Consider the following 20,125-nt stretch of genomic DNA (forward strand, 5'->3'; position numbering starts at 1 on the left):
TGTTTTCTGTAGACAAAAGTAAAATCTGTAAGACCTTTGGAGTTTTAAATACAATATAAATGTCATGCATAATCATAACAAGAATGCAAAATGTTTTAAAACATTTGTATTGTATGGAAGCAATTACTGGCACTGTATGTATTACACACCCCTCATATGGGCTGAGGCCAAAAAAATGGAAGTTTCTAAACAAAATTACTTTTGTGTGGGTGGGAAGAGAGCAAGGTTAACTTTTATTAGGAACCAACACTGAGCAATATTTTAATGCCAATCACATACTTTGTAACTCAAATATATAAGTAATAAAACTGTTTCATGTTAGGCTTAGGTTACTTTTTCCCTTCAGTCTCTGTCATAGGTCTTCCAAAGGAGATCCTTTTACTTTTATAGTAGAACTCTTTAAGACATGACATGCACAAACAGGAATCCAGCTTAGAGCAAGCAGCTATTGTTCCATTTGCCTTGTGCCCAGTCTGTGGTTGCTAAGATAGTAAAGTATTCAGTATCCTATTTTTCAATATGTTAGTTTTACTTCCTTAAATTAAACCACAATCGCCTCCCATGCTTCAGATTCTCTTGTTTCAGAAGCATGGAAACGACAGCATTTTTCGTTTTCAAAAATACCATGATTGTTCTGCACACATTTGTGTGAGAATACATGATTTGCCATACTGGATCTGACTAATGGTATCTTGCGTCTGACCCTGATGCTGAAGAGACAAGTGAAATTGTCCATAAGTCACATCTCTCCACAGATTGAATGAAACAAGTCTTCTTTCCTGTCTTCTGCCAAGGATGTGATCAGTTTACATCCAAAGTCTCGTGTGTTAACCCCTTAACTCTCTCTCTTCTGGCATAGCTGTATCTTCCAAATGTGGGCTCTCCCTGGTTCCTGTCTGACCTAAACATGTACCTTGTACAGGGAAGGTGTAGCCCATTTGGGGCCTTAGGCAGGAATTTTTTTGAATCTACTTTACTCCTGACCTGCGGGCCCTCCCCTCCCCCCCAAAAATTGCAGAACAACACATAGTAGTACAATTGTTAAAAGGTCAACATTAAAGAAGATGAATGGTATTTTGGGGTAATAATACTAAATCAGGGTCCTTTTAGGGGCACTAAACAATTGCTTAGTCTGCTTATGCCTAGCTCCACCACTTAGGCAGAGACCCAGAAATCAAAAATAGTACAAACCAAGGTTGGAGTAGTCTCTCCAACAATATTGCCAACCTTTCTCTGACAGTACAACTACTTATGCCCCCTATGAGGAAATGCATCCTCCTGGAAAAGTGTTCTACTATAAACCAATGGCTTGGAAAGACCAGAAAGTATTTTGGGCTCCCTTGCAAAAGACAGAAATACTCACATTTCTGATATACCAAACCTTTGTGGAACTGCATTGTGCAAAGAAATAGGTCATCATGCCAGCACCCTGTTATAGATAGTAAGCTATGTTAAATTTTGCTGTATTATTTGGGACAATACTCTTAATGCAAAAACCTAATGAACTGATGAATGTTGTGTACTGGGCAGTCCATGTGGTAAAATAAAAGCCATGTAATAGACAGCTGTGATGTCACTCCCAGGAATTATGAAAATCATCTAGTTAAAATTCACAGGAATATGTGTCACAACTTTTTATTATGTGATGGAACCAGTCACTAAACCAATAGGATAGAGTGTTTATGATGGCCAAAGCGCTGCTGCATAGTGGTAGGGAATAGCCCCTCTGACCTCCAACTATAGCTTTCAGAATGATAAGAAAAAATTCCTGTGGCAATGGGCAAAGAAATACTGCCATGGGAGTAGGGAAAGCTGCAAGCTGCTTTGGTAGAGAGCTTCAAAAAGAATGGGACCGGAATATTAAGTTTTAATAATTTTATTGATACCACTTTTGCATCAGTTCCTCACAGGGGTTAAAGGCAGCAACAGCCAGAGCATTTGACAGGCTGGTAAAGGGATAGGTGAAAGCATCAGTAAGGGGCGTGGGAGTGAGACTGGGATTTGGACTGCATTAAATATAAAAGTAAAAAACAGGCTTGTTTTTGCAATGTGTGTATCCGTGTGAGTAATTAGTCTCCAGGTTATGGTGTCTCTACATGCTACACAGGCTATGCAGCTTGTGGTTTACAGAGCCCCTGGATGGAATTACAGCCCTGTAATTCGCTTACCTGTCTTTATTTTTTACACATACTGTTTCATATTAATTTTGATAATTTCAAAGCACATAACAGTCCTGTCCCCATAAGAATCCTCCTGACCTACAGGGCGGGTGCCACTTCATAGAATCATAGAAGATTAGGGTTGAAAGAGACCTCAGGAGGTCATCTAGTCCAATCCCCTGGTCAAAGCAGGACCAACACCAACTTAAGGAACTTAACATCAGTTTAAGAAAACCAAGTTAATGTAGAAAAGACATTCCCTTCCTACAGGCAAGGAGAGCTTTTAACAGGAGTGTACAGTACATACATGCACCATACAATATGTCTGTTAGTACACTCATGTTGTTCAGATACAGATGCTGCATTAATGCTTTTGAATGTTTCTGTAAACGTTGTCTGCCGTCCAGTTGTGTTCCCTGTAAAGCAAAAAACCCAATTTCTTAATATGCTTTTAAAAATATCTGCCATTTGCATTGTGACGTATTTGACAAACGTTGTGAGGATTAATGTCCTTATGAAGTAGACTAAGAATTATCCCCATTTTGTAGATGCCTAAGTGCACAGAATTTAAGACCACATCTTCAGAAATGGCTTCTAATTTTGGGTGCCTCCATTTTTGGGTACCCGATTTGAACTCTGGTTTCTCAAAAGTGCTGAACACCCACATTTGTGGTGGAAGCTAATCAGCTGCTCTGCAAATTAGGTCATTAGGTGCCTGAAGTCAGTCATGCAAAAAATGAGGCAGTCTGAATTAGTGTCTGTGTTTGAAAATGTGGTCCTATAAAACTTGCCCAAGACTGTACACTGTGTCAGAAGAGGGGCCAGGATTAGAATGCAGGAGCTGCTGGCTCTGAGTCTCATGCTGAATCTGGTAGAAAACTTATTTAATTGAAAAAGTTTTCTGTTGTCTCCACCTGTACCCATAATGTCCAGATGTATTCTCTTCTCCCATTTTAATTACATACAGAGTTTCACTGATCATGTTTTGGCAAGTGTGATTGGATTTGGGGTGATAGAGTGGATTTTCTTCCATGCTTATGTTAGAGGGAGTGTCGATAGCAGCTTTGCATGTGGACAAGGGCAGAAATTTGCTAGTTAGTGAGCTGTATATGAAGAAAAGCCATTTTGACTTAACTATTAGCCCTAATAAGTTGTTAGTGTATACAATATGTTTCGGGATTAATTAAATCATATGAGAAACAACATGTTATATATATGGTATAGCACATTCTGTGGCAGCTTCCTTGCATGTAAGCGAGATATATCGCCATTGGGACAGACTACATATGGTAGGAAACTAAAAAAAATTAGACTACCAAAATAATGCAATGTAAAACTACACAAGTTTCAACGTTGTAATTCATGATTCTCAATATCTATCATCCCCTTTGAGGAAAGATGCACAAAGAATCATAAACCTTCCAGGCTAAGCTGTATATATCTGCCTTGTAAAAATCTGCATGTCAGCTCACTTTGGGTGAGTAACTTTTTTTGACATGAGTTAAATATTAGTGTTTACCATCATCAGAGGAGAGGTGAGTAGATCTTGTCTGAGCTGGCGAATTTTGAAGATCACTTCACACGTCTAGTTTATATTACATTAATATTTGTTAATTCACTCAGGCTTTGTTGGTTGTGGTGCACTCATTCAGTAATAACCTATTTATCATCTGTCTGTAGTGAATTCAGCAGCTGCATTTAATCAGATTGCAGTGGCTGGTATGTTTGTAATGGTGATACATGGGCTTTTATCATTCCTGCTTATAGTTCTCCCTCTACCAAACCTCTCCTAACTGTGAGGTTCAGTTTGTCCTACACATGTAAACAAACCAAAAGGTAGGATAAACTTCTGTTTCATAATTCATAGTTTTACAAGTAACTATTATGTTGACTCAGTATCTATCTATATCTGTATATTTAAATATTTTTTAAAAAGATCAGCCCAATGACGACTTTTACAAAGATTTAACAAACCAGCAGTGTAAAGTGTTCTATAGGCTAACAATTTTAATGGGTTTATCTTAGACCGTTCTTCAGTTGAGAAAGTGTCAGTTAATAATTTACCTATCCCAAGAGGCAGTGGAAGCAATCACACTCTGTAGCGAGGTATTCTTGGGCCTGTCGCTTTGCTGCAGCTCATCTTGACTATAGCAAAGCTCCACTGGATGCGACATCAGCACTGTGTCTGCACTTTGACAAATGAAATCTTGTAATAGCTAAATAAGGCATGGGAAGTTTTGGAATGAACAAATAGCTCTTCAGCTGATTTCTGCAGTAATGGATTACTGTAAATGTCCATCTGCTGCACATCAAAGGGAACACAAGTTAAAATTAAGTGTTGCATGTGGGTTGTGTTTTTTTTTTTTTTTGAGGTGGGGCGAGGAGTACAGTATCTAATCCTTAAGGAAGGTTTGTGAGGAAGATAGATGTACAGTTAACAATATTTACTGATGCTTGCTTTGTAAATATGTTGCTCAAGTGATTAAATTGTGTACTCAGAACTGAAGTTCGCTACCAGAAATATGAATATTTAACAAAAAAAAGCTCTAAAGTATGGTACTTATGCCATCATCCTTTACCATGCAGTTTGTTCTGATGCAATTGCTAACATGAAACTCCAGTCGATTAAGCACTATTTATGTGAATTTTATTTCCCCATTTATGCATTGAGTGATATGTAGTACCAACATGGTAAGTTTTTTATAATTTTTTTTCCATATGTGAAGAATGTTTCTGAACAAAATATTCATATTTGTGCACACATTTTTAGACATAATGCCATTACAAAGATTTACAGTTATTTAATTGCGATTTACTATAGTAACATTCTGCTAGCTGTGGCACATATTCAGTGGAATTTGTAAATCATATTTATATAGATATTCACTAGAAATGTGTTTTAGATTTAGATACAATGACGTATTCTAATTTGTTTTTAAAAAACAGGCAGTTGCGTTAATAAACTGTTCACTTCCGTTTCTCAGGCTTACGTATAGGCTTTCTCTTCCCCACATTTTGGTTACATCCCAGCATTACCTGCTTTACTTCCTACACTAGAAAGCAGGATTAGTGGGGTTTGGTGTTACTGCATAAAGCATTGAGTCATAAAACTTAAAGCACTGACTTTGTCCTCCAAAGAATCAGGGCCAAATCATGCATTTGATGTGGGGTGATCAAGTCATGTTAGGGATGAAATAGACAATCTGACAGTAATTTCTACACTGTTCTAATTGCTGTCTATATATTGTTTAGGAAGTGCATGTCTTGATTTTACTGAGTTGTAAGCCGCAAGGTGGAGTTAGTATTAGAGCTGGTTGGAAAGTAGAAAAGAAACTTGAATATTTTCACAATCTTTTAAAAACATAGTTTGCTATGAAATTTAACCACCAGGTTTAAGGTGTGTGGTGTCCATACATACATGAAGATTGGAAGTGCAGGACTAATTCACTCTGTGCTATACTAGTTGCTAGTTGAGGGAGGGATAGCTTAGTGGTTTGAGCATTGGCCTGCTAAACCCAGGGTTGTAAATTCAGTCCTTGAGGGGACTATTTAGGGATTTGGGGCAAAAATCTGTCTGGAGATTGCTCCTGCTTTGAGCAGGGAGTTGGACGAGATGACTTCCTGAGGTCCCTTTCAACCCTGTGATTCTGTGGTTCTCATTGAGCGAATTTGGCCTGGTGGATTTACTTAGCCACTGCAGTGCTGAAACAAGGATGAAACAAGAGGATGACCTTGTGATTAAAACAGTGGCTTAGTACCTAGGAGTTTGGGTTGATGGTTTTGCCCGGGACCTCCTGTATGATCTTGGCAAAGCTCTTACGATCAGATTTTCAAAAACACTCAGAAGAGGACTTTCAAGTATTCAGAACCCACCGTTGAGGCCAGCTCCTCTTCAGAGAGGTCCACTCCAATTAGGTAAGTAAGTAAGGGCCAGTACCCTGCAACTGGTCTTATGATATTGATGGTTAGATTTTTCAAAAGAGCTCATCATCTAACATACTGAGCTCTGTTGAAAATTTAGCCCCAGCTGTGGGTGCTAAATATTCTGAAAATTCCAGATTTAATCTGTGTGTGTATCAATTCCCCATCAGTGAAAATGAGGATAAAAATACTTCCTTTCTTCCATCTTTTGTCTGTCTTGTTTGTTCAGATTGTAAATCTTTCAGTAAACAGAATGTCTCTCGCTTTGTTTGTACAGCACCTAGCACAATGGGGCCTGAGCTTAGTTAGGACCTCTAGGCATTACTTTTAATGTAAATTACAAATGCCATGACTATTGGTAGTAACAATGAACGTATTTTTCAGTTCCTTTATAAATGGCCAATAAAATCTTCTTGTTAAACAAAAACAGAAAATACTTCTTCTGTTTCTTAGATGCGCTTGACACAGGAACAAGTATCAGAATATACACTTATAATTGTAAGAGTAATAATATAGCCAAAAACTTGGTGATAAAAGATGCTATGGATTTGGTTCTGACCTCAGAAATGAAGCATCAGTTGCTTCATATCTTGTGAAAATCAGCTGCTGTGCATGTATACACAAGTTCAGGAGCTGAAGTTACCAGATAAGTATTCTTGCTTATATAAGATCAGAATGAAGCCTTAAGTATAAAGCAAATGCAGTGAACTCCTTAGGAAACTGAAAAATCATCATCATCAAGTTTTGCGAACATGAATTTTCTGTGGTTAAAACAAAACAAAACAAAGGTGTATGCAAAACTAATGATAGAACAGAAGAAGGGAGATCACAGGTGCAACATTCCTGAGCAAGGAGCAGGGATGCTGTCCTTCTGAAATTGCTGGACTTGATCTGCTAATAAAATAAATAAAAGTGAAGTCAAATTAAAATTGTGATCACCTGAAAAAGTTTTACAAAACTTTTTATTGAAATGTAATGGTAATCAATTCTTGTGGTTTGCTTATTAATTTCAATCCAGAGTTTCTTCCTATTGTGTTTTCCTCTGCTGGGGAGGGATGCAGAATATAGCCTCTGTGGGATGACTTCAGAGACACAACTATGGAAAAGTTGGAAGTTCAAAAGGCATTTCTTAAATAATAATTTTAAAGTGTGTGTGTGTGTGTATGTGTGTGTGTTTTCTTAAAGGCTATTCCCTATTGGACAGTTAATTACTCGAGTTTTCTTTTGAGTGTTGTCCAGAAGATTGAAAGTTAGGTGTTTCTTTCTTCTTAGCTGCTTTTTATAAGGCTAGCCTTCATGTTATGTTAAGTCTACTAGGTTAATATAGTCTTACAGTCATTTACATTGAAACCTACATACCCCATTCTTTTAAAGGTGACGTGCAAAGGGAAAAAAATCTATTTGTGCCCTTATTTTGTTGAGGTTGACTATTCTGTTAGTTTTTGTTAATGCTTACATTATTTAACTCAAATGCCTGACAAATCACTCAGTAAAGAAGTCGTTGCGAAAGGTTCTGCATCTTTACTCCTTCAGTGGAGTGCTTAGAAATTTCCTACTACATTTCTCTAAGGAATCTTCAAGTGAAAACGAGGAAGGCAAGTCTTGCTATTCCTTGTATTTTTTTTTTACAAAGCATATTCCCCTCCCCCCCCCAGTAGATCACTGGTAAGATGCTAAGTCTTTGATTGCTAAGAGCAGTCTCAGAGTGAGAGCGTGTGATGCCTGCAATAGGTTTCAAATTCTGACAAATGCTCACCAGGCTTTCCTTTACTGTAGTCTAATAAAATACTGGAATGTGGTTTGCTTTCATGTCATATAAGATTTGATTTGCTGAGCTAGATGTAAAACTCACTAAAGTTGTCTGAGTGGTGAAGTGGCAGAGAGAGAGAGAGAACATAGTATTGCATTTTAGGAGATACTTGTTCAGCAGCAGATTAGCAATTTTAGGCTTTTTTGGTGAACAATGTTGGGGAGCAAGGGCAGAAGCTACTGATCTCTCTCTCTCTCTCTCTCTCTCTCTCTTTTTTATCACCCATTCATGGCAATCCATCAGTTTCACTGAATGGATCTAGTTTGTTCTCACGATTGGTTATTCTTATGCTGCGAATTTTACTGGTGTCCAAGGAATTAATGCAAGCAGTGGGAAATGGGAAGAAATAGTCACATTGGTAGTAACCTGTAGCATGACTCGCCTGTGTATTAATTCTCTACCAATAGCTGGTAACCAACTGATTAAACCAAAAGTGGTATTTGAAATAGGTAGGTCTCACATGGCCACTGCTCCCGTTTCAATATGGAGATGGGGGATTTGGTTGGATTTTCAGGAGGAGAGCCAACCACTCGAATTCTGAATAGCTGGGTAAAGGAGCACTCATACAAAGCCACTGGAGCCTTTCTCCTACCTGTGCCTTTCTTGTGCCTCAGTGCATGAGGGAATGTTCCTCGGGGGAGAGCTTTCTTCCTTTGGCTAGCTGTGTGGAAGGTGAGAGCGAGCAGACTGACTTCCAGGCCTCTCCCTTATATTTAAAGCTATCCCAGACATCCAGTGGCCTTCTTGACACTACAGTTGTCCCCTCCTTTCCCACAGTTGAGCTCAGCTGTGTTTCCAGGATGCCATGGATCTATTTTGGGATCAGGAAGGAACGATTTTTAAAAATTGTTGTCTGTGTCAAATTCATGAGATGTCTGTAGGGGGTCCTTCACCTTCCTCGCAGCATCCTGGGAGCACAGTTTTTAGGCTAAAAGGGAGTGAGAAAAGCAATTTAATGCCAGATGGTAACGTGGAAATGTTCAATTCCTCACAGCTTCTGACTGGTGCCCAGTGCAGAGGAAAGGTAGAAATAGAAGGGTTAGCGAGTTGTGGGCATACAGGGGCCAGAGTAAGGGTGAAGATCTTGCTCAGTGTGTTTTTCATTTAGAACTGACTTCCCCTCTTCTCCACAGCACTCTCTAGCCCTCTTTAATTGTGTGAATGGAGAAAACCCAACAGCTTCAGTTTCAGGGCTATATATCAGCCCAGGCTCCTAAAGAAAACCACTGTGGTTCAGATGTGGGTTGGGAAGAGTGGTTTGCATTGGCATAAACTTTGTGGGTGCTTTTGGGTTGGAGCACTCACAGCTGTGGGTTACAGATGCTTGCTATCCTGTATTAATGTGGCCAGTATGTGAAACCATGGCACCCACAAGACTATACATAGGTCCACGCCTGCTGAGGTTTGGGAATTACTCCCAGGTTAAATAAGTTTGAGTTAGAATAAATCCTCTGATAATTTTGGACAGGGCATAGAACATTTGAAATGCAGGTTATAATGAGTTTGAGATTCTCATATAGCAAATTGTTTGGATCTCTCTTAAAACAAACTGTATCTTTAAGATTAATCAGGAAATAATAGGCTAGATTTGCCCAATAATAATTAATGTTTTAAGACTCTAAACCTATTAATGGCTCTTGTACCATTAGCACTGGGAATGTGAAATTACATAGGGCCAATTAAAATGTGCTATAAGCATTTACACACTTTTGCCATCTCTTAATGTATAATTATGGTAGCACAATAGAAGACTCTGTGCAAGATGGGAACCAAATGTACAAGGCCTGATTTTTTTTTTTTTTTCAGTGTGGCTGAGCTCTCACAGATCCCATTGTCTTGAATGGGAATTGTAGGTGTTCAGCACCTTTTGAAAATAAGATCAACCAATTTTTTTCCAGTGGTAGAGTTAATTGCTAATATTAAAGACACTTTTTTTCATTTCACCCTTAAGTCACTTATGGTCCTTTTTAAAAATAAATCTATATGTTTGGGTGAAAATAGCTGGAGAGTCAATAAGACAGAGAAATACAGAAGGATGGCTCCAGATGACAAATGCTGCCTAGGAGAAGGGTCTTGTAGGCACAATGGCTAGCGTGTGCAAAGAGAGAAAAAAGAAGCTGATGTCGGGTATAGGAAGCAGGAATAGAAAATAATGGAAGCAAGGTTACAGCAAATTTGTGGATGATTTTGAAAACGAGGGAGAGCCTTTTGAACTGGGTGGGGAGCACAGAGCATTGTCGGAAGGTCAGGGTGATATGGGAGGCGAAAAGATATTAAACCAAAATTCAGTTTTTCCAGTCCTCAGCAGGTCAACTAGTCACTTGCTTCAGGTATGTTTTCAAATAAAATAGTAAGCTTATAAGTATTCAAAAGTTTATTGACTCTTTTTGCACTTCTTAATAGCTAATAAATTATTTAATTGTCTGATGGATATGTGGCTACCTAACTATAGGGCATGAAATATGCTCTGTTCTTCTAATACACTGTAGGGAGATCTGTTTATAAAGTATTTAGTATTGGTTTTGTAATGCACTGTTGACAACAGGAGAACACGAAGCTCAAAGATCAATCTCTTTTTGGCCCACAGTATTAATGCTGCTTTATGAAGCTTTGTGACAGGTCACTTAGACAACAGCCCTTAATAAAAGGACTTTGTGCTAGTGAATGATAGTGTGACTGTCTGCTAGTAAGGCATGCTTTAAGGGCTGCCAAGGCTGCAGATGAATCTCTTTGTCCAAGTCCCTGAGGTGACTTTGTGGCTGCTGCTGGCCAGGTGATGGAACTCATCATTCCCCTGCTCTCTAGAGGAAAGTGAGACAGAGGCTGCTGAGTTCCTGCTAATGCAGCTTTTGCTAATCGTCCAGAGAGCTACTAGGACACTGGGCAGCTCTGTATGAAAGAGTCTGTAATTAGAACACGTAGCAATTCTCAGTTCAGTCTCGTGTTTATAAATGATGTGCCTTGTCAGCGTCTAAAACATGAATGTTCTGTAAATAATCTAGATTTCAGCTTGGTTTAGTTCGATTTAATTGTAGCAGACTTTTAAAAAGAGAGTATATTATCAAATACTTAGATCATAAGCACTGCATGGACTTGATCTTATAGGCTGTTTGAAGGAACCAAAGAAGTAGCATATTATAGAGGTGTGTTGTTAAAGGGATATGTGTAATGAAATTAAATGCATTAGGATGGTTGCCTTAAACTAAAAGTCTTCTACTGAACTTGGAACGGGTAACTCTGAATCCCAAGATTTTAGCATTAATACATCAGAGAAGAAAAGCAAAACTTTAGTTTATAATCATAACTAAATAATAAATGTAAAATACTGTTTTAAAACCCACATTATCATTACATGAAACATGTGAGACTATGTAAGAACACACATATAATACCGCAGTAATAGAGTGCAGACTTAAATCTGTGCCAATGTATTTGCTTTTGAAATCAAAGTACTGTATTTGAATTCCCTCTTGCAATTATCTATATAGACTGATTTGATAATTTATTATATCCACTAGTACAGTGAACCTGTGACTATTATTATTGAATCCTGAGCTCATGTCCTAGCAGGAGAAAGAGAAGGCAAAACAGTGAGTGAAATATTTTGTTTTAAAAGATAAATGTATTTGTAATATTTTTGTCAGTATGCATTTTGTTACTATTTGGGACTTTAAATCCATCCACCTTGGCACTTCAAAATTCTTTAAGGTCCCATTTAAGAGATGGTCTCAGTTGCACTATTGTTTCAGCAGTGGCACCCTTACTGGACAATTAAAGAATGACACTGCTATTACTCAGGATATTAGATGATTATTTTTCCATTCGATGTACAGGGCCTGATTAAAAGCCTTTTGGAGTCGATGGGAATCTTTCTGTTGACTTCAGTGGGTTTTGAATCAGAACCTAATCCCTTGGTTTCCAAAAACCATAAAAATGTGGCACACTTTGCATATAGTTACAAAGAATTAAGGAATAAAGATTCAAGAGATCATCTGTTTTATACATGTGCAGAATTTGAGTATTTTTGTATGCACTGAGTAATTGATCGACTAGTTACAAACTATGTGTGCACAGTTGCCTGTTTGACAAATACGTGAGTGTGTAGGTTTTGCATACACCAAAGGGTATACACATGAAAAGAAGGCCAGATGAAAATTTCTCACATGCTCAAATGACTGACATGTATCGGCTATCTGCAAAATGTATGTATATAAGGGCTCCACACCAAATTTTGGCTTGTCAGGTAAAATGCCATTCCAGGGAGGCGAGAGGGAGAGGACAGATTTTATATTTCTCTGTCATCCATGTTTGTTTGGTTAGTATTAGTCAAAATCCATGTTCTTCTTCGCGTGCTTGCTCATATCGATTCCATTCTAGGTGTGTGCATGCCCACATACACAGCTGTTGGAGATTTTTGCCTTAGTGGTATATTAGGCCTTGCCAGCTCTACGCCCTTTCGCTTCCTTCTTACCGCCTGTGACGGTTGGTTGGAGTGCCTTGTTTTGTATTGCAAGAGTGTTAGTGTTCTTAACAGCCCATTGTTACCTGCTTTATATAGTTCTTATGTACTTAATTAGCCATTAGAGCAGTGGTTCTCAACCTGTTTATCATTGTGGACTGTGGGCTGCAGGTTGAGAACCACAGCGCCCCCCCACCCCGCAAAACCACCCACAGTCCCCTGTGCCCAGCACCCCTGCCCAGAGTGGGGCCAAGAGTGTAGCCCTAGGTGCGGAGCCGGGCAGCTGTACCTCAAATCTTGCTGGGCAGCAGCTGGGCCTCATCCCCCAGCACCGGGCGGGCAGCTAGGATCCGAGAAGACAGTCCTAGAGCAGCACACCACCTAAAACCTGGGCCAAACACCTAATTCTTAGAGCGTCACCTGCAAACTCTACCCACAGACCCACTGTCCTGCCCCACTGTGGCACTCACCAGCCCCCTGCAGGCAGGAGCGCTGGTTTAAGCTGCAAGACACTTTCTCCCCCTTAGCCATCCCCGCCCCCTGCCAGACCAGAGCAGCACATTTTGATTATATTTTTTTTGCACACAGCTGGGCTGCAGCAGTGTGCTAATTGGGCCACACTTTGAGAACTGCTGCATTAGATTAAGTGTTAGTTTAGTAGAGTCTTCATACTCCTCAGCAGGCTAGGAGACCGTTCCATCCTCTGCCGCCTCCACTTCCTCTGCCCAGGTCCTGGGGGCCTCCCTGGCAGATCACCTATAGAAGAAAGACTGAGAGAAGGAGTTTAAATGCTGCCACACTTCATCCTTCTGTTCACGTGCTCAGCCCGGCCCCTCAAGACACCAGTGAAGCCAGAGACAGGCATTTTGAGATTGCCTTGAGGATGGCACCCCAGTCACATCCCAGGATCCACCTTCCTATTCTTTCCTCAACTGCCTGTGCCCGTCCGGTTGGCCTGGTTGCAGCTAACTCAAAAGCATTGGGTGCTTGACATAATCTCTTTGGGCTACACCCTACAATGCTGGTCTAAGATATCTCCAGGGCTGCCGCCTGGTTGTCCATCCACATGTTTACGTCTCATTATGCGCTCACCCAGCAAGCCCAAGATGATGCTGGTTTTGGTAGAGCAGCATGACGCACGACCATGGACTCCAAGCCCACCTCCAGGAATACTGCTTGTGAGTCACCTAGAATGGAATCGACATGAGCAAGCACTCGAAGAAGAAAAAGCAGTTACCCCCCTTTCATAATTGTTGTTCTTTGGGATGTGTGGCTCATGTCCATTCCATTACCTGCTTTCCTACTCCTCTGTTGGAGTTGCCAGCAAGAAGGAACTGAGAGGGCATAGGGCCGAAAGTGCCTAATATACTGACACATGAGAGTTAAAATCTCCGACTGTGCACATGGGCGCTCATATACCTAGCATTAATAAGCAACGTATCTTGAAGAACAACAGTTATGAAAGGTAGACAACCATTTTTTAGTCTGTTAGGCCATTTTATATAGGAGGTGATTATTTAGCAAAGTGTGAGGTGCAATTAAATTCTCAATTTAGCTGAATTAACTGCTGTTGCTTAGCATCAGATTGTGTGTTTATAAGGATGTTATTAGATTATCTGTGCTTTGGAAATCTCTTTGCCCTCTATATCTCATAAGAATTGTCATATGTGAGTGAGTCACATGCACACATGGAAAGATCTACCTAGCTTTGGCCATCTCACCTGTGTATTGCTGCAGTATTGGACTTACAACTTAAGATACCTCACCTTGTGCTACAGAGTTGCTCAAGACATAGAGGATGTTTCCCTCTTAAAATAGAGTGTAGTTTCAGGTGACATTACCTTCTGTTAGTGTTTTATAACAACTATTAATATGGATTGAGAGATCATATCACTGGTACTTTGTAGTATTAAGCTTGCATAATATCCCTCAAACCTGAAACATCAACATTTCACACCGTGATTCTATCTAATATGTGAATAATAGGGAGATGTGTTAAGGTGGTGGCTGTGGATGCTATGCACTTCCCCCAACCTGCTTTTATAGTTCTGGTGATTGTTTATAGATTTGATTATTGTTTTGTTTTGTGACTTGTTACAACACATTGGATGAACGACCGATATCTCAGTGTACTTGGCGTGCTGAGATTTCACTAATTGTGTTGGGATTGGTATCAATGTGTAGCAGGTCACATTTTTTACGTTCATGCTAATGTTCTGTGACAATGGTCCTTTTGGATATCCATATTCTTGAGGCTGTGCTGGTGATTCCAGTAGTTATAATGGGCAAGCATCCAGTAAGTGTGATGGGAAGGCCTGCCAGGAACTGGAGCTTTCTTAACAAGAATGTGTTACTATAGACCAGTAACTGCATGTTAAATTATTAGACAGATGTCCATGTTGCATAATGCACTACCGGGAAATGATCAGATATGTCCCATAACCGCCACTGGGATGATAACCTGAATAAAACAGGTTACCAAACGTTGATAATGATTAGTTTTTGGAATTACCACCTGTAATTAAAATATAAATATAATGTTGATTTTGAAGAGTATGATTTGGTGGAAGTTCTGCTGATCGTAGGTTGTCCAGCGATCTTCCAAAATTTTTGAACTGAGCACTTTATTTAAATCCAAAAGGTATATCATCTGCTTGTGCTCCCACTGCACATCTGCTCCTATTGGAATTAACGAGAGTTAGAATTACATATCAAAGGGAAAAATAGACTCCTAAATGCACAGTACTGTAGCGAAGGAGGATTCAACAGGGGAATTTGGAACACAGGTCTAAAAAGTATGCCGTCTCATTGTTGGAAGATGACATCATAAACTGATTCTGTGCACTCCTGGTTTTGGTTACTAGTCAGAAGTTTCTTATGTATTCAATCTTATGGAAAATGTTTTACAAAGTAAGAGTGGCAGATTTCACAGAAAGCATGCTGCTGCTGCCAGTATTTTTTTTCTGTAGAATATGGAAATTTGGGTGGATTATCTGTTCTGAGGAGGTTTCTTTTATTAAGTCTTCCCTTTTTCCCCCACTTAAGACATCTGTTAACATTTCAGTGTCTAACAGAGGTTGCAGAGCAAGTCTCTTACTTTGTTCTCAGGGAAAAGAATTACATTTCCTCAATTGAATCGCCGCCTCTAAGAGTGGGAACAACATGTTGGTTTTGCATAATTTTCAAGTATTAAATTAGAACCCTCCCCAGTAGGACACAAGTTCACAACTTCACTTTTATCCTTGAGTAATGTACAAGCATGATTGGTTACAGACTCCATGCATACATTATTTTAGTGAGTGAAAGCAGGAGAATTTATCTCATTTTGGGAAATGTATCCATTTTATTGGAGCAGCGTCAGATATTCAGTTACAATATTTCTATAAACAACTTAATCATATAAGCTGGGTTGCTTCAACACAAGGAAGGGCTGATTGTCATGCAATGTGAAGGACCATTTTCATTATTTTGGCAAGAACAGGGACAGTTTTGTCCTGACAAGCCATTAGATGAATACCAGAGTGTGTCACATGAAAAACTACTGATCTTTAACCCAGCTATCTACTTAACCAAGCTTTGAAAATGAATAGTGAATAAGAGAAGAGCAAAAGCCAGTTTACTGTCATTATAGATTACAGAATCTGTTAACTGCTTCAGCAAACTGAACTCTGGGAATTACAGGTACTATACAGTAAGTCAATCTAACAAACTATGTATTCTGGTTATGAGATCATATTTTAGAATGTATGTATCTTTGCCATTGAAACCAGCTATATTTACGTCAAAATTATATTCTCTCATACTTTAATATCTTATCAAACCTTAGGACCAAAGTCACAATTGAGGAATGCTCATTTTGAATAATTGATTAACAATTATTATAAAATAATTTAGATCACCAGCAGAAATGAATTAATTTGTGCCCGCTGCTGTCTTTTTTCCCCAGGAGTGATCTATGGGACACTGTTGCATGTCTAGTTAATATAAACATTTATAGTGAACTCCTAGATGTTAGGAAAACAAATACTGTAAAGATCAGTAACATTTTTTTAAATGATCAGTTTTGGGAATTAATACTTACAGGAAAACAGCATTCTTTCTTTCCCTCATAGTAGAGTTGCATTGTCTCCCTACAGTCTTGTTAGCGCATACTAACTGAAATGCAAATACTTTCCAACTAATTGGGCCTCATTGAATGTACATATATAGTGCATGGTTATATCTATGCAGATTTTATTTATTTAGTTAGTTTGCAAAACTCCTCTGTAATTATTTTCTTGATTTAATATCTAAAGCATAGACTTGGAACAAAATAATCCTCTTTAAAGACTTTACATATTATTGAACATTAAAAGGTTAGTAAATGTTGCATGTTTAACAGCTTGCTTAATAATACAATATAATTGGAGCAAAGAGAAGAAAACTGTGTATTTTTAAAAATTTCTAATGATTTGAGTCAATTTGTATTAATCCTTTGACTGAACTAATTAATACTTAAATGTTCATAACATTGGAATTTGGAACAAGTAAGAGATGTTTAACATTATGCACTGTCTTCTGTGTTTAGGATTACATACAAACATTACCTAGCTATCCTGTTTGTTTTTTTTTATGTAATATGTGCCAAGTGTATTATCTCTTCTTGCCAAAGGTGGTAGCATTGGGTACCTTTTTAGGAGAAGGAAGTAATAGACAATTTTATATTAAAAATAAAATCCACAAAAACTACTTAATGTTGTAAAAGGCTTCTGTAATATTCAGTGGTTGAAAAAATTGCCTGTACTTCACATGTAGATTGCAAGCCTTCTTAAATGTTTGGGCTACACAGGTAAATGACCAAAATAACCACTGGTTATTGACTTTCACTAGTATTCAAGTTACAGTCCATTGGCCACATCTCTTATTCGACATTAGTCCAGTCACAAACTGAAAAATGTAATGCAATTCCCAGGTCCTTTTATCTTGCAATACAAAGTAGTATGGGTTAACAGTGAAATCTGTGAATTTTATATGGATAATTAGAAAGGTATGGCGGAAGTGAAGATTACTTCTTGAACTCTTTTTAAGGATTTTGTCTTAAATATTTTCAGAGCAAATATCTTGTTTGAGGCTGTAGAATGAGGTAGCCAAAGGGAGTTTCAGGGGTGGGAGGGGGGGAGAAAAAATATTGATCCACTCAGTTTGCCAAACTGAGTACTAACAAGTATCACGTGTGCTCTTCGAGGTGATCCCGAGAATATGTCTGCCAGTAGAGGAATTATGACATTGGGGAGGGGGATGATAGATTTCAGAGGGGGAATGTTGAGTTCTAAGCTTAGATTTTGACTATTATTTTGAAAATGTCATGTCAGTTTCAAATACAAATAGTTATAGACATAGAAAAGATGTAGAAGAGACTACCTGTCAGATTGGTGGGCAGCGATCGATCCAGCAGGGGTTGATTTATCGTGTCTAATCTAGACATGATAAATCGACCCCCGAGCACTCTTCTGTCGACTCCTGTACTCTACCACTGCGAGAGGCGCAGGCAGAGTTGACGGGTGAGCGGCAGCAGTCGACTCACCGCAGTGAAGACACTGCGGTGAGTAGGTCTAAGTACATCGACTTCATCTACAAAAACAGGAGTACTTGTGGAACCTTAGAGACTCACAAATTTATTTGAGCGTAACCTTTCGTGGCCTACAACCCACTTCAGCTATGTTATTCATGTAGCTGAAATTGCGTAACTTAGATCGATTCCCTCACCGCCCCCCCTCCCAGCATAGACCGGGCCTTAGTCTATTACTCTAGGAAGTATATTTCCATCTTAGTTTCCATGCCGAGGTTCCTGTCATCCCCTTAGTGACTAGTTCGTTGTCTGTCCCTTTTCAGATGTATCAGGTATTTGTTTTTTTAGTTTTATATGTTGGCATTAATGCCATTGAAACAAAGCGCCTTTTAGAAAAGATAGACTTGAGGATAACTGGAGCTGTTTTTAGTCTAAATTTTGTTTTCTTCCTGTCACATTTATTATCTTAGCAAAAATATAAGATTTTTTTAAAAAGTTTTATGCTGTGATTTAGCAGCGACATACATCACAAATAAGTAATGGTCCTCCTTTGATATCATGGTCTGAAGCTGTTCTGAATTCACCTACAGTAGGTAGCATTTTGGCCAGGACAACTACCTAGGAAGATGAGATTTGGATGTATTAGCTAGTCAGCCTAATAACCCTGTACAGACTGTATTGATTTTCTAGGAGAGAGTTTATGAACTAAATAAACTTAGAGTTGGTGTCTTAATAAACTGCTTCTTTCAGTCTGTCACATTTAGTTACAGAGCTGTGCAATTTAGGGGGAAAAAGGCTAATTTTGTTACAGATTGTTCACAGCAGGGTCTCCAAATTAGCCCTTTGTTTTGTAATGCCACCTTGCTTGGGCTCGCTTTGAGCACATTTCTCAGTTTTACCCTAATGAGTTGCAACACTGATAATGTGGCTGATGATCTTTCATTGATTTCACTATCACTTGCTTGTCTGGTAATTGATCCGTTGCTGAGCCTCTAGTTAATTATATCGGCTTTGACATGGCCCAGTCCACTGGGAATGTCAAGTCTTGCAGAATAACAGTTTTAATAAAAGAGTCTATTACTGCAGGTGCTTGCTGCTGCATGCCAGTTGATTTTGTGTGTGTGCATGTGTGTGTGTGCGTGCGCGCACATGCTCCCCCGCCTCCCCCCATGGAGAGGACTGCAGGACAGGAAAAAAGAAGGGTTGGGAGGAGAGAGAGAGCACAAGAGATGCAGAGAGAAGAGAGGAGGAAGCTTGCTATTGACAGTGTCCTTAAGCCTCCCACAAATAACAGCCATTAGTGGGAAGGTCAGGAGCTGAGCAGGCAGCTTAACTGAGGCACTGAGTGCCACTTCAGAAATCAAGAGGCTAGCAAATTTTAGAGGGAGTTTAAGTGGGTAATAGCTAAGAGTAAAGGTACAGCCACTGTTGGCACAATTGACCCATAGCATCTCCCCACCCCCCACAAGAATATTTTTATTGACCACAGGTGGACGTAATATATTTTAAGACAACAGTTCTTTGGTTCTTGTTCTTGTTTATTTTTTCTCAGATATTGAATTTGCTGCTTTCGAGACTTTTTTTTTTTTTTTTTTTTAAATACTTAATGGTGGTGAACTGGAGAGAAGTTTAACAGAAAAGCTTTCAGGAGATTTAGGATCTAAAGGGAAAGGCACATTTGTGTCAACATAGTGTACATTTTCTCATCTTTTCTCATTGCACGCTAATGACACAAAGCTGCCACTGAAGCTCTCTTCTGTTTCTTTTGTTGTTTCAGAGAGTAAGGTTTATTGTTATTCTCGAGTTAAGGAAAAGGGGAGAGAGTGGTACATTTGTCCTTCTAAATTTGTAGATTTTATTAGATGATGAATGTTCCTTACATTTTAAGTTTAGAAAGGATAGCTTTTTTACCCTCACTGCTTTTATGAGATGGCATGAATTTTATTTTACATTTTTGAAGTTGTAGTGTTTATGTAGTTCACATAGTTGTGATTTTTTTTCTCCCCCTTCACACAGAGGGTAAAGAAGGTAACAGTTTAGCAAATAAGATTGGCTTTATTTTAAAGCCATGTTAATTAAAAATCTGCTAGGTATCAAGATTGTTTTTCTTGACGTATAAAAATGTTACCTGAGTAAGTGCAGGGAAAAGATATTGAAAGAAAAATATCATTCTCTTTACATTACTTTTTGACTGAGTGGGACTGGCTCTTTTTTTCTGCTTCATCTCT

At 38.9% G+C, this 20,125-nt stretch overlaps 1 protein-coding gene across 1 annotated transcript in view; it reads left to right on the forward strand.

Moving 5' to 3' along the window:
- Positions 1–20,125, forward strand: part of BNC2 (basonuclin 2) — a 364,384-nt gene that overhangs the window by 51,278 nt on the left and 292,981 nt on the right. The gene's annotated exons all lie outside the window — the stretch shown is intronic.

Source organism: Gopherus flavomarginatus, chromosome 3 (genome assembly GCF_025201925.1).
Source record: "Gopherus flavomarginatus isolate rGopFla2 chromosome 3, rGopFla2.mat.asm, whole genome shotgun sequence".
Classification (NCBI taxonomy): Eukaryota; Metazoa; Chordata; order Testudines; family Testudinidae; genus Gopherus; species Gopherus flavomarginatus.